Raw genomic sequence first — 14,273 nt, 5'->3', positions numbered from 1 at the left:
TGGGGAATCGAACCCAGGTCTTCATGTATAGGAGGCAAGCTCTCTTGCCACTAGGCCATATGCCCAGCCCTGCTTCTAGAATTTGAACCCAGGCTTTCTACTACTTGGGTTGTGCCTCCAAACCATTTTTGCTGTGGTTATAGTCAGGCCCATGGCTCTGGCTGCTTGCTGTTCCTGACTTTTTTTTTCTTCAAGCATAACATTCTGCCACTTTGAGGCACAGCTCCACTTTTGGCTTTTTGGTAACTAATTGGAGATGAGTCTTGTAGACTTTCCTGCCCAGGCTGGCTTCAAACTGAGATTCTTAGATCTCAGCCTCCTGAGTAGCTAGTATTACAAGTATAAGTTACCTCCACCTCTCTTAGCTATTTTTTTGGTGGGACTTTTTTTGCGATTGGGGTGGGGGGACCGGATGGGACTGATTTTGAATTGCTGCCATTGCATAGAAAAATCACCAGTCTTCTCTTCTGTGTGCTATAAATTGTATCTAGTTCCTTTGTTGGACAGTGGCCGTTTTAATTTTGTGAGTCAGAAGTTACAGATCTTCTAATGAATTATGGTTTGGTATTTTACATATATTGCATTTTCTTGTCTAACATATACTGGGAAATTCCAGGAAAGAAAATATCAGTAGGAACATGGTAGACAACATAGTTGCCATCGCTTCACTCTTTGGGCACTTCTGTTTCAGCATTTAAAGTGTGACTTCCTCAAAATATTTCATAGATATCCTACCCGTATTTTCTAGGGAAGAGGTCTTTGTTACTTTAAAAATCACAAGTGAATTTTAATTTGATGATGTGCTTCCATCCATGGATGTGCAGCATCCATTGATCATTTTATTTTCCGTTCATTTACACCAAACAGTTTTGCAAGTATTGCTTTTGTAAAAATATGGAATGCCTCATGAATTTGCCTGTCATCCTTGCGCAGGGGCCATGCTAATCTTCTCTGTATTGTTCCAATTTTAGTATATGTGCTGCCGAAGCAAGCACACATAGGTTAATTTTAAAAAACCACTAAAAGTTCCATTTTTTCTTTGCAATTTCAGAATAGGTATTTTGGTTATCATTACATAGTTATTTAGTAGATGTGAACCATTTTACTTAAGACCTTATGGTAGTTTTTCCCATATATGTTTTACTACAGTTTATCTATTCCCTATTGGCTTTTAGGTTAACAGTTTTTCAAATGGACTTACTAGGTCAAAAATGTACACATATTAAAAAAATTCAGATTTGCTACATTGCTTTCCAGATAGCATGGTTGCACTCATAGAAGAGTGTCTGCTTTCCCATATATATATGTTGGGTCTGGTTATAATCAGCCTTTACTTTTTGCTAATCTAATGGACAATAAGATGCCACATTACTATCTGATTTAAACTCAGAGTCTTGACTTGTTCAGATGGTGCCCTGTCAATTGAACCATGCCTCCAGCCCAGCCTTTTGCTGGTTATTTTGGAGATGGAGTCTCTTGGACTTTTTTTTTTTTTTTAAACCACGGACTGCCATCCTCCAAATTGCAGCCTCCTGAGTAGCTAGGTAGGATTGCAGGCAAGAACAACTGGTGCCTAGCTCATACTATTACCTTCATAGTGAGATTTACTATTTTTTTCTTCTTTTAAATGTAGTGTTTTTTATTTTTATTTTACCTGTTAGCACATACTAAATTTTCATACATTTCTGAAATTACTACTTAGCTTCATTCAACAATTAAGGTGTTCTCCAATAGTATTGCAGAATTAACATTAATGTCATTGTAAAAGTGAGTTTTGATAATTGAGTGTTCAGGTCCCCCTCAACCTCTTCTTAGTGTCCAAATTGTCATAGCTAATGATTTAGATTGCCGGTTTTATTGTTGTTGTTGTTTTTGAAATGAGTTTTGCTTTGAACTTTTGGAAGTAGTAGCTGTGTTTTACATAAAGTAAAAGATCTCTGAGAAGTTAATGCTACCTGTATTACTACTTCTGCGTGGTTGTATTACATATATAGCTGTAATCTTGTTACAGAATACATACTCCTTTTTCAGCCAGCAAATATTATTCTGATAGCATAACTGTAAAGGGAACAGTAACTGGCCAATGACTGTATAATTCCATGGAAATTGTGAATAGTTTAGGTGGTGGTAGATTCAAGCTCCATCCTCACCTCCTCCATGCACACAGCGGGGTTTACAAACTCCCATGTTTAACATAGTTGGCTATGAACTATGTATTTGTGTCCTATATTTTACATATTGTAAGCATTTCCCCAGTGTCATTAAAGCACCTTTAATACAACTAAATGCTTATTTTACATCCTGCTTGTATTGTTTCAAAAATCTATTTAATCATTTTATCCCTCTCCTTGCTTTTCTTTTTTTGTGGTAATTATGACACATGGAAAAGACTGGCATCTGGTTGTAGAGCACTAAAGTGGACCTACTGAGAAGCAGCTAAGTTCAAGGAGAACCTTTCTAATGCTCACACATTGAATGGAGCACTCTTTCTCAACAGATATTTAATTGCAGGTACACAGTTAGAAGTAATACTCTGATTTGCTCTTGGATCATACTTTCTGTTTGAAGAGAGGATTAAACGAATTACAGTGCAATTACTGGGTCAGAAGCCAGGACCATTTCAAGCTTTTGTTGAAGCCAGCTATTAACAGGAGAACCTGAGCAGGCCATGCAGCACTGGGTATTATCCAGCAAAGAAAATAAAAACCAGAGCTCAGTTAATAGAAAAAGTGTTATCTTTTAATTTGTATTTTTAGATCACCAGAAGCAAGGTAAGTAGGTTGGAAATTTTTGTTAGCCCTTTTCTCTTTAAAAATCATTTACTACTGGCTTCACATTAAGCCCTTTATAGCAAATACAGCTCTTAATTTATTTCCTTTATACTTCTGTACCGCTTTAGTTATAAGAAAGTAAACAGGAATCCTGTTTATAATTTGGACTTAAACAGTGCTTCATTTAAAGTTAAAATTTTTTCATTCACATCTTTTAAATTAACAATATCCTCAGTTGGAAATTATTTTACCCAATATTGTGTCTTGAGGGCCTAAATGTTATGCCTAGCCAGTATTACCAGTATGGCTTATGATTCACCATATCCACTTACCAAAAGTAAACTGGTTTGCTTAGTAGTCAGTTTGATAAATTTTTCTGTGTTGTCTCATTTCTTGGGACAAACATTCTCTCATTCTTTCTAATGAAGATCACTTGTTCTTAGGAAAGGAAAGGATTTTGGAAAAATATTTGACGTGTGTGTGTGTGTGTGTATGTGTGTGTGTGTGAGAGAGAGAGAGAGACAGAGACAGAGACATTTCGAGCAAATGGTCTTTTCTTTTTGGATGCCCTGTTTTACTACCTGTGTGCTGGTTATCCAGCTTTGTCTGATTTTGTCACCAGCTTAACTTTGTTTCTTTAAGGAAGGGGGAAGCATAAAACCATAGTTTGTATTTTGTAATAAAAGACGAAATGGGGGAAAGCCAGCTGTCTTTGAAACATTGAGATTGGGGATTTTAAAAAAACACATTAAGCTTAGTGTTGTTTTTTGTTTGTATGCTATGAATTGGATATAAAAGATCAAGGACTTCTTTCTGTTGTTTTTCTTTTTTAGGGAATGGGTAACATTGGGCCGTTAGGGGGACCCATCTGTTGTAAAAGTTAGCAGGGTCTGCCTAACTACTATGCAGATTCAAAGATTGAGAATGATTCAGAGCTAGCATTGAACACAGGAACTTATGAGTACTGCCCACTAATCCCAATCTCTGTATACCTTGATAGTGACAGCCTTCTGTCTCCAGATCTGTATCTGAATCCAACTGTGCCAACGATGGATTGAAAATAGCAAAGCATGTTGGTCTGTACTGAACATGTACAGAACTTCAACTATTTACACTGTATTATTAAGTCTTTTAGAGGCGAATGCCAGGATATGAGAGGATGTGTTCCTTACAAGCCTTTATAAATACAGAACCATTATTTATGTAAGGAACTTGAACATTGGTGAATATTGGTATCTGGAGGAGTCCTGGAACCAGTGAACCAAAGGGCTTACTACCTACCTTTTTAAAGTGTGTTGTGTTGTGGTGGTACTCTAAAGAATTATTGTGAATAGGTCTATTTTCACATGCATATCCTTCCTTGTACTTGGAGGTCTGAGTGCTTTTTACTGACCAACGCATGGAAGTGTATAAAGTTATTGTTCATGTATACTAGTCATTGGGTCTAGAATACTTTATTCTAATGGTATCAGTGCTCAGGTTGGAGGATGATCATCTCCTGGCCTAGTGGACAAGTGGCAAAATTGAGGCCACCAGGCCTGATGCATTTGAGCCACAGCTCAAGATTCCTGACAAGCTTGTGCGATAGTGGTGACTTGAGCCTTTTCTCTTTCCAATCTGTTGATAACCTCCATGCTGTGGCAACTTTCTGATTTGGGAAATTTGTTCCTTACTTTACAGGTATTAATCATGTCAGCCCAAAGTACCTAGCATCTTCAGTGTACCCCTAAGGACTTCAGAATCAGAGAAGTGAATTACGATGTATTTCCCCTCCCTCCCTCCCTCCCTCCCTCCCTCCCTCCCTCCCTCCCTCCCTCCCTCCCAAAGGATATGTCCTGGCCATCCCAGGGGACCATGCAGAGATAATCACAGACAGGAGAAGAAGGTTCATAAGGAGGTTTATTAGTGGGGCCATAGTTCCCACGGGAGAGGGAGCTACATGGCGTCTCACCTTATCCAGGTGGCAGCTTCTTTCTCTCTTGGGGTAAAGGGGAAGTAGGTAGGTAGTGAGTAGGAGTGGCTCATTAGGTATGGGTGGATCTGGGGGCTAGTGGGAGGAGCTGAGGTCCTGAGGCAGGGGAAATGCTAACCCCCCACCCCCCAATTTCTCTATTTGCCTTGTAATCTAATAGGTGTTTACTGTAGTCTTTTTTAAGGGAGGGTATCTGAAACCCTCATCCCTACCCTTTGAGACATTTAACAGTGTCTGAAGACACTTTGCTTGTCAAAATTAATTTGGAGAGAGAGAGAGTGAGAGAGAGAGAGAGTGTGTGTGTGTGTGTGGATGTGGAGAGTATCCTTGACATCTAGTGAATGGAGGTTGCTGAACCTCCCACAGCAAGCAGAGATTCCTGTGGTGTTAAACAGTAGAAGTGCTGACAATAATGACCCCTGGCTCCTGGGAATGTATGTACCAGGTATTAGGGACAGTCAGAATCTGAAGGTGGCTTCAGCAGGACTAGGGGTAAAACTGATAAGGAGAGTGGAGCATCCTGGAAGAGTGATGGAGTGTTACCTCTTCTCCAGAGAGGGTTAGGGAGAGAGATTGGTGTGTGTTTGGGATGGGGGTTGAGAAGAGGGGAGGAGAGGTGAGAGGAGGGAAGAAGGTAGAGCATTCTGGAGCAGTGGTGGGAGCTATAGATTAATTCCCAGTCCATCTCCCAAGAGCTCCCTGTGGAGCACAGCTAACATGGTGGCACTAGGCTTTCCCCTAAGAGTGTAATGCTCCCAAGGGGTAGATGAAAACATTCTTGTTTTCAGCATTTGTACTATTTCTTTGTTGTTTAAAGCCCTGAAATACACCTTTGACTCCAAAGTGATTATTAAAAATACCCAGTGTGCTCTTTCTGTAGTGTCAAACAAGAGATGCTTAAAAACAATGTCACCAGTGGCTTTGAAGCTGACACTGTGGTTTTGTATCACATATCAGACTCAGGCATTAATTTGGTTAGCAATTCAGTGTTCTAAACCCAGTTTATATTATGGGGAGAAAAGGTAAGTTCTTCTGCTGGCTGGATTCTGCCACTTGGTTTTCTTTCTGACAGCGTCAAGCTTTCCAGGGTTCTGAGGCTCAGCTGCTTGACTCTGAGCCAGTGTCTCCAATGAATGGGATAAAGGAGTCTGACACTCGCTGCAGTTGACAGCCTCTTCAGTAGCAAGTGTTCTGTTTTTTTTTCTCGTGTTATATTTAAGAAGAGGCTAGGTAGATGGGGACTTCCAGGAGCTATGTGAAAGAAAATGAGATCAGTTAAACCAATTCCCTGCTTGATGCATTGGGAAGTGATTAGAAATGATGTCCACAAGATGACTTTAATTGCATGGATGGAAATCCTACTTCAAAACTAAAATTAAAATGTAGAACAGAATAAGTTATAGCAGCAAGCCTAGAGTAGACCAGAAAGGTGGAATAATGACACATTTTGAAATCTGTAAAAGGCCAGAGGTCTTGCCTCACATCCAGAATGAAATGTAGTCAGAAGTGCCTTATATTTTTACTCTGTTCTCGGCACCAACTCTGTTAATTGCATTGGGGGCAGTTTTTGGATTTTTCAGCCTTAACACCTAATTATATTAATTGTATTAATGGTGTAAGATAGAGTCTCTTTATGTAACACCACTTTTGATATCTTTATCGCTTTTTTTTTTTAAAATGTTAGTGGCTCCAAGTGACATTTCAGATATGAAAATGTAAAAGTTAGCGGGTAGGCCATTATCATTAATATGTGCAGGGAGCACATAGGTTTCCATGACCTTAAATTTCAGTTCTCAGATATTGTTACATTTTGTTTAGTATTCATACTGTGGTAAACTAATCAGTTTCCTTTATTTATTTGTTTGTTTGTTTGTTTATTAATTGAACACAAATTTTTTGACAAGGTGTTGTGCAAAAAGGGTACAGTTACATAGTAGGGCAGTGTGTACATTTCTTGTGATATCTTACGCCCTGTTTTTCTATCTCTTCTCTAGATCAGGTAGACATATATACAATATACAATGTATCAAGAACATATACAGTAGCCACGTGGCCACGCCCAAGAAAGTTCGCCTAGGGCTTTAAATGTAATGTCGATATTAGACCATATGTCGACAGTAGTCTTATATGAACGTAAATACCTAGCTTTTGAGCTGTTGTATTCCCCTGAGAGTTCAATTTTAATTTTTTTTTATCAATTAGTGTCACTGCTATAAATGTTTGAAATAGATGTATAGAAAACATTAAAGCAATAGTGTTTTCAGAAATATCACTAGTAATGTTGATTGGTTGATGAAGAGTTTTATGTTATGCTAATTTACATGTCCACATGGAAAGTACAAAGGATAATGAACCCCTTTCTTTATTATTATTATTATTATTATTATTATTATTATTTTTGGCCAGTCCTGAGCCTTGGACTCAGGGCCTGAGCACTGTCCCTGGCTTCTTTTTGCTCAAGGCTAGCACTCTACCACTTGAGCCACAGTGCTACTTCTGGCCGTTTACTATATATGTGGTGCTGGGGAATCGAACCCAGGGCTTCATATATATGAGGCAAGCACTCTTGCCACTAGGCCATATCCCCAGCCCCAGTATCTGGGACTTCTTAAAACCAAATCTACCTTCATTGTCAATACTGTAATTTCTTGAGGCTCAATCAAAATAAAGAAAAGGGGGCTGGGAACATGGCCTAGTGGCAAGAGTGCTTGCCTCGTATACATGAGGCCCTGGGTTCAATTCCCCAGCACCACATATACAGAAAACAGCCAGAAGTGGCGCTGTGGCTCAAGTGGCAGAGTGCTAGCCTTGAGCAAAAAGAAGCCAGGGACAGTGCTCAGGCCCTGAGTCCAAGCCCTAGGACTGGCCAAAGGAGAAAAAAAAAAAAAAAAAAAAGTCCCAGATACCATTCTCTAGAACTGGTGTCAAGTTGTGGGGTCTTACCCGATAGCAGGATATAGAGTCCCTTAAAGGCTGCCATATGGTAAGAAAAATGAAACTTTTACTTCATATCTTTCAAGTTCCTTTCATAGTGTACAAAATATTTTCAGTTAAATTCCTACTTGGGTCACACAGATAACAAAGAGAGCCCTATAAGCTGTTATCTAGGAATAACTCCCAGTCTCATTGTGTGTGCTCATGAAGTTTATTCCTTCCTGCATGTGGAATCCCACCTCATAATGATAATCAGTGTCTTGAACAAGCAAATACCTTGACACAGAGTGTACCTTTTCTGAAGCCTGCCCAGTTATGTCTATGCCTTGAAATGGACCATCAGTCCATGCCACCATCCAAGAAGCCACCACCACTGCAGATCTCTTTGCACAGTTGAGAGAAAAGGTGTAAGGTTTATTAGCTTTCTTGAACTAATTTTAACATTTTGTAATCAGGAAGTAATTTTATAATTCCATTTCATAACTTATGTTCAAGAGGATAACTTACCTTAAAGTCTTTTATCACTTGATCTGTCTTTTCAATGATATATTCACCAGAAATAACATATTCAGAGAGCAGACCCATTCCCATTTCTCAGTTATGTATCCTGTACCTAATACACATGCTAAAATACAAGCTAGGAGCTGAAGTCTGTCCCTGATAAGGGACGTGGACACAGTGTATTTCCCTGTTGAAGAGGCTTGATTGGTCTTAGTACTTAGTAAAGAGTAGTGTCAGCACTACTCTTTTCTTGTGGTAAAATATGTGTAAGATAAATTGTCAATATAACATTTTCCTGCCTTTTTAATTAGTGTACATTAGTTGTATTTCCATGCATGCATATAATGCACTTAGGTTAAATTTGTCCACTGTAGTACTTTTGCTACTGTAACATTTTAAATGTGTAATCCAGTGACATTGATTACAATGTTGCCAAAACTTTCAGATTACTCAGACCAGGAACCCTATAACTTACTAAGTAATAATCTACTCCCTTTATATTATTATTATGTAATAATCTCTATATCCATTCCATCCCCTGGAAATCAATTCTGCTTTTTCATTCAATGAATTCGCTTATTGTAGATATTTGATAATTGGAATAATAAATCAATATTTGTCCTTTGTGTCTGGCTTCTTTCACTTAACATGTTTTCAAAGTTTGTTCATGTTGTATGGATCAGAACTTCAGTCCCTTTTAAGGATGAGCAATATTCTATTGTGTGAACATACCATATTTTATTTATTTGTTCATCTTAGTGGACAGGTATGTGGCTTTTGTCTAGTGTGAATAATGCTGCCATTAACATTGACATACAAATACGTTTTGAATCTCTCTCTCTCTCTATTACTTTCATGTCTAGTATTGGATCATATGTCATCATGGGGGATCAGTATTGTGTCAAAGTGGGTTCTGTTTCTAACTTTGAGGAATCATTAAAGTGTTTTTCATAGTGGTTACCCCATTGCATATTCCCACCTAGTAACAGTTATCCACATTTATTCTCAATTTTTAATTAGAGCCATCCTAATAAGCATAGAATGATATTTGATTCTGGGCTTTTTGTTCGTTTTATTTTTCCTATACTGGAATTTGAACTCAGGACCTTGTCCTTACTAGCCAGGTATTCTTAAACCATACCTCCAACCCTTTTGTTTTAGTTACTTTACCCATAGTCTTTCACATTTTGGCCCGGGCTAGATTAGAATTCGGTCTTCTATTTATGTTTATTTTCCTATTTGTATTTCCTTAGTAGTTGGCATTTAAGTTATGAGCCATCTTTGTATTTAATCACTTGGTCTATCTTTTCCTTGAAAATGACAGATACTCAGACAGTAGATCCATTCTCATTTCTCAGTTATGTATCTTAGTACCCAGTACATGTGCTTTAAGTCCTGTAAGCTGGTAGCTTGTTTGGTCTGTCACTGATAAGGGACATGGACAGGCAGCTTATGGCTCAGGTTAGAATTTGAGGATGAGGTGCCATTTATCAAAGCAGTTTATGAATACAATTCATCTTCATCAGTGTCATCCCTTAAACATTTTCATCCCCATTGGCCCCACCCTTTCTCATTTTTCTTAATTATGTAGTATATAAAATGATTTTTTTTTTTTGCGCCAGTCCTGGGGCTTGGACTCAGGGCCTGAGCACTGTCCCTGGTTTCTTTTTGCTCAAGGCTAGTACTCTACCACTTGAGCATAGAGCCACTTCTGTCCTTTTCAGTTTATATGGTGCTGAGGAATCGAACGCAGGGCTTTATGCATGGAAGGCAAGCACTCTACCACTAAGCCATATATATTCCCACCTCTAAAATCAATTCTTTTTTTTTTTTTTTTTTGGCCAGTCCTGGGCCTTGGACTCAGGGCCTGAGCACTGTCCCTGGCTTCTTCCCGCTCAAGGCTAGCACTCTGCCACTTGAGCCACAGCGCCGCTTCTGGCCGTTTTCTGTATATGTGGTGCTGGGGAATTGAACCTAGGGCTTCATGTATACGAGGCAAGCACTCTTGCCACTAGGCTATATCCCCAGCCCTAAAATCAATTCTTGACTACATTCTGTCCTACTCTTTCCCTCTTCATTAATCTACCCCTCTTTCTTTGTTCCCCTCCCCCTGGCAACTATCCCATTTCCTGGTGTGTATTTTGTTAGGCTTTGGCCTAAAAACATTATTCCGTTTGAGCTCTTGGTAGAGTCTATTATACTTGAGTTAATTCATTTGTAACCACTTGCAAACCACCCAGCATGTTTACTTACAAATTTATAGGCACATTCTGCCTATCACAGATTAGATAAACCTGCAACTTTTGTTTGCAACCTTTGTTTCTCTGGGTCTGGATTACTTCCCTAAGTCTTTCTGTTTCCTATGAATGGTATAATATTGATTGGTACAATATCATTCTTTATAATGGATGAGTAAAATTTCATTGTGTATATATACTACGTTTTGTTGATCCCTTTATCCATTGAGGGGCATCTAGGTTGATTCCATGTCTTAGCTACAGTGAATAGTGCTGCAATGAGACTTCTGTAATTCATTTGTTGGTCTATTTGATGGTATTCTACTAGGCCCTTGAGTTCTGTTTAGTTTTCATTTATTTTCTGCTTCATAGGCTCAATATTTGTTATTCTAACTTTAATACGTTGATTATTTTTGTTTTTTCTTTCAGTTCCATAATCTTTCTTAATATAAATTCTAGTTCTTGATTTTATTCATAAATCATTTTCCTATTTTCTTTAATTCTTAATGCTAACCAGCTTATTTTTGCTGTTTTGCAGTGCTTCATTTTCTTTGAGGCAGTTTTCCTAAGCAACCCAGGCTGTCCTTGAACTTGCAATTCTTTTGCCACTCCAGCCTCCTGAGTGCTGTATTACAAGCATGCACCACCATGTCTACCTTTTCTTTAGGTTTGCTTTTTTTTTTTTAAGTATATGTAAAAGAATTTTCTTGAATTCATTTGTAAAGTAACTCCATGTGGGCTTCCTTGTGGCTAAGCTATGGTGGTGTTACATCCATTCTCAAATTACCATGAGCTTATCTGGAAGTGAGGATATCATCATAGCTTAAGGGTATCTTAGACAGACCCAGTGTAGATGCTTCTTCTATGTTTGCAATTGGGTTATATCTCTAAGCAGTTGAAAACTGATTTAAAACCAAACAAAAACCTTGTGAAGTGAAAAAAAAAAGGCTTAAGTCAAACCATCATGCATCCAGAACTGTAATTTACCACTCTGATGGAGGCATATGAGAGCAAAACGGAGATGGGGTGGGGACTAAATATGGTTACTTGATTTTCTGAAATATTTTTGATCAATTTGCTTTATTGTGTCTATAGCCATATAAAATGGGCTTATTCAAAACTTCCAAACCTAAAGTAGACTTCTATGCATTTACATGAATAAAGTTATTCCAGCTACTTAAGAGGCAAGATCTGAGGACCTGGTGTTCGAAGCCAGCTCAGACAGGAAACTCCATGAGACTATCTCATCCCCAATAAACTACTCAAAAAAGCTGGAAGTTTTGCTGTGGCTCAAGTGGTAGAGCGCTCACCTTGAGGAAAAATAGCTCAGGGACAGTGTGCCCAGGCTCAGAGTTCAAGCCCCCAGTGCATCTCTCCCCCCCGCCCCCCCATCACCCTTATAATTTGGAAGTTTTAAAGAAACCCAGCTGATTTCTAAAGGGAACACAACCCAGATTACAGGGATCTCTCTCTCTCTCTCTCTCTCTCTCTCTCTCTCTCTCTCTCTCTCTCTCTCTCTCACACACACACACAGCCACACACACACAGAGTTGTAAGCATTTGCAACACTAGATTGATTCTCACAGTAGTCTCTCTATGGCTTGTGGCAAAAAGAGTACATGCTGCTTTGTGCATGTTTCTGATATAGGTTACTTTGGTCTTCATTTCTGTATATCTCAAAAACTATTGGTATTAAAATCACAAAAGTAATTGCTGGCTCTTCACCTTTTATGCAGGATGTAGAAAACCTATTCCATTATGGGCCAGATAGTGGAGTATTTTGCTGTGAGCCATTCTTATGTCACAGTTACTCAAGCTGCTGTGGTAGGAGCTGGGAAATAGCTATAGAATATGCAAATGGATGAGTCTGGCTATAACAGCACATTTTCTTTCATGGACAAGGGAATGTGAACTCACAGCTTTCATGTATCACAAATTGTTCTGCTTTTGGCCTCTTCCAAACACTTAATTACTATAGTGAGCATTGCTCTCTCCAGAACAGGTAGTAAGTGGATTTCCATAGTTTGCTGGCTCCTGTCCCATGAATTGGATACCTCCCCCCTTCTTTGCAAAAGAAAAAAAAAATCACTAATGGAATTGAGTTCTGTTTTTGACAACTGGAACCATCTGTTAGAGGGCCAGTATTTAATGACTGTGGTGCCACTTTTTATGACACAGACATCTAGAGAGAAACATGTACTAATGATTTAAACATTTTATCTAAAAGGAAAGCCATGTTTTACAAAGAAATGTAAATACTATAATTGTGTAAGTATAAATTTTGTAACTACTCATAGTAATTAATTGTTTGGTGGCCCTGTTTTCTTGTAACTTACACGAGTGTGTTTTGGTACTTGTTCAGAGTTTATCTGGCTTTATGGATTTATTGATAAGACTAAGGATAAATGCAAATCACATTTGTCAACTTTCTTGATCTTTAGTAATGGCATCTCAGAACACTAAGCTTGTGGGTTTTTTGTTTGTTGGTTTTTCTTTTAGTTCATTGCCACTACAATCAATAGTTTTTTGCAAAATAAAGAGTGATCAAAACAAGAGTGGATTTATTTACTCTAGTCCAGTAGTGGCTGAGAGAGTAATCTTAAATTGTTTCCCAGGAATTTCATGCACAAGAGTCTGCTTTGCTCCATTTGTGTGTGGCCTGTGCTTTTGCAGCTACTCCCTAGGACCGGGAAAAGGCCCAGGAAACAAGCTTGAATATATTTTGGTAGCCTTTAAGGACATGGTGAAATGTGAACACATTGTTTTGCAGTACTGAGGATTGAACCTAGGGTCTCCCACTGGTAGACAAGTACTTTTTCACTTAAGTTATGCCTCCAGCCCTGATGTTGTGAACTGAAATCTCTGTTCACTGCATATATGCCTTGTACACCACTAGACAAAATGTTTGAGAACAATGTACATAAAATAGAAGCGTAGTAAGCCCATATTGGCTTACTTGAATGCAGTCACGATATGTAATTAAAATGGAGAAATACAGTGACCAAACCATTTTAGCTTCTGAAACAAGCAGGTGTCAAGCCAAGACTGTTCTCAGAACAGTCTAGAACATATGGGTTTCCTATTTAATCCTATAAAATTAAACTTAGGTAATTTGGAACTTTCTTTTTCCTGTCCTAGTTTGGTCAGCAAATAGTCTCCTATCAGGTTCCTTTAACAGACCTACTTGCTTCATTTGCACAATTCTACTGTGAGAGTGAAGGCTCCAATAACAATTGTGCATGTCCACTACTTAAAGCCCAGCAAGCACTATGCAGAAGTCATTTGTGGTTTTCAGCTATGGGATGTACCAGAGTCACCAGCATGTGAGGACAGTTTTTATTTCTGGTTGTGACTTCAGTTTTAGGCTCAGTAACACTTGGAAAAGTGCTGGCTCATGGGAAATGAAGTTCTCCAGTGTCTTGCTTAGTGCACCTGATTGTCCCACATGTGTTTTCACCAGTTTAGCAGACTGCTAGTCAAATTGTATCTATTTTTTAATTCCATTTTGATCAAAACTAGGCATCTTGTAATAATAGGGTGTAATTCTGAGATCATATCTGTATAATCACCTGGTATTTTGGTGGTGATCAGCAACATAAAATGCAAGGAGCTATCATCTCATAGTTCTGCTTGCCCTGTGCTTAGAATTAGAAGCTCAGTGAAGTCTGATTCACATATTTGCTTCATGGAGCCATCATGTATCTCACCTTTTCCCTGAAACTTCAAGAATTAGCCAGCAAGGTGGTTTTTCAAGTTTCAAAATTCTTATTTTGAGCAGATGAAAAATATCCCTTAAATACTAAGAACTTCTGTGTATTTTGAAATAAACCAGTGACTAAAGCTCTACACCCTGGACAG

At 38.5% G+C, this 14,273-nt stretch overlaps 1 protein-coding gene and 1 non-coding gene across 2 annotated transcripts in view; one reads left to right on the top strand and one right to left on the bottom strand.

The window, feature by feature from the left end:
* Positions 1–14,273, top strand: part of Cdyl (chromodomain Y like) — a 141,092-nt gene that overhangs the window by 41,707 nt on the left and 85,112 nt on the right. The window lies entirely within an intron of this gene.
* LOC125354055 lies at positions 889–995 on the bottom strand. The gene has a single exon (XR_007211439.1). It is a non-coding gene; the product is annotated as a U6 spliceosomal RNA (small nuclear RNA).

The sequence above is a fragment of the Perognathus longimembris genome, chromosome 6 (genome assembly GCF_023159225.1).
Source record: "Perognathus longimembris pacificus isolate PPM17 chromosome 6, ASM2315922v1, whole genome shotgun sequence".
Classification (NCBI taxonomy): domain Eukaryota; kingdom Metazoa; phylum Chordata; class Mammalia; order Rodentia; family Heteromyidae; genus Perognathus; species Perognathus longimembris.
This window is presented reverse-complemented; position numbering and strand designations above follow the sequence as displayed.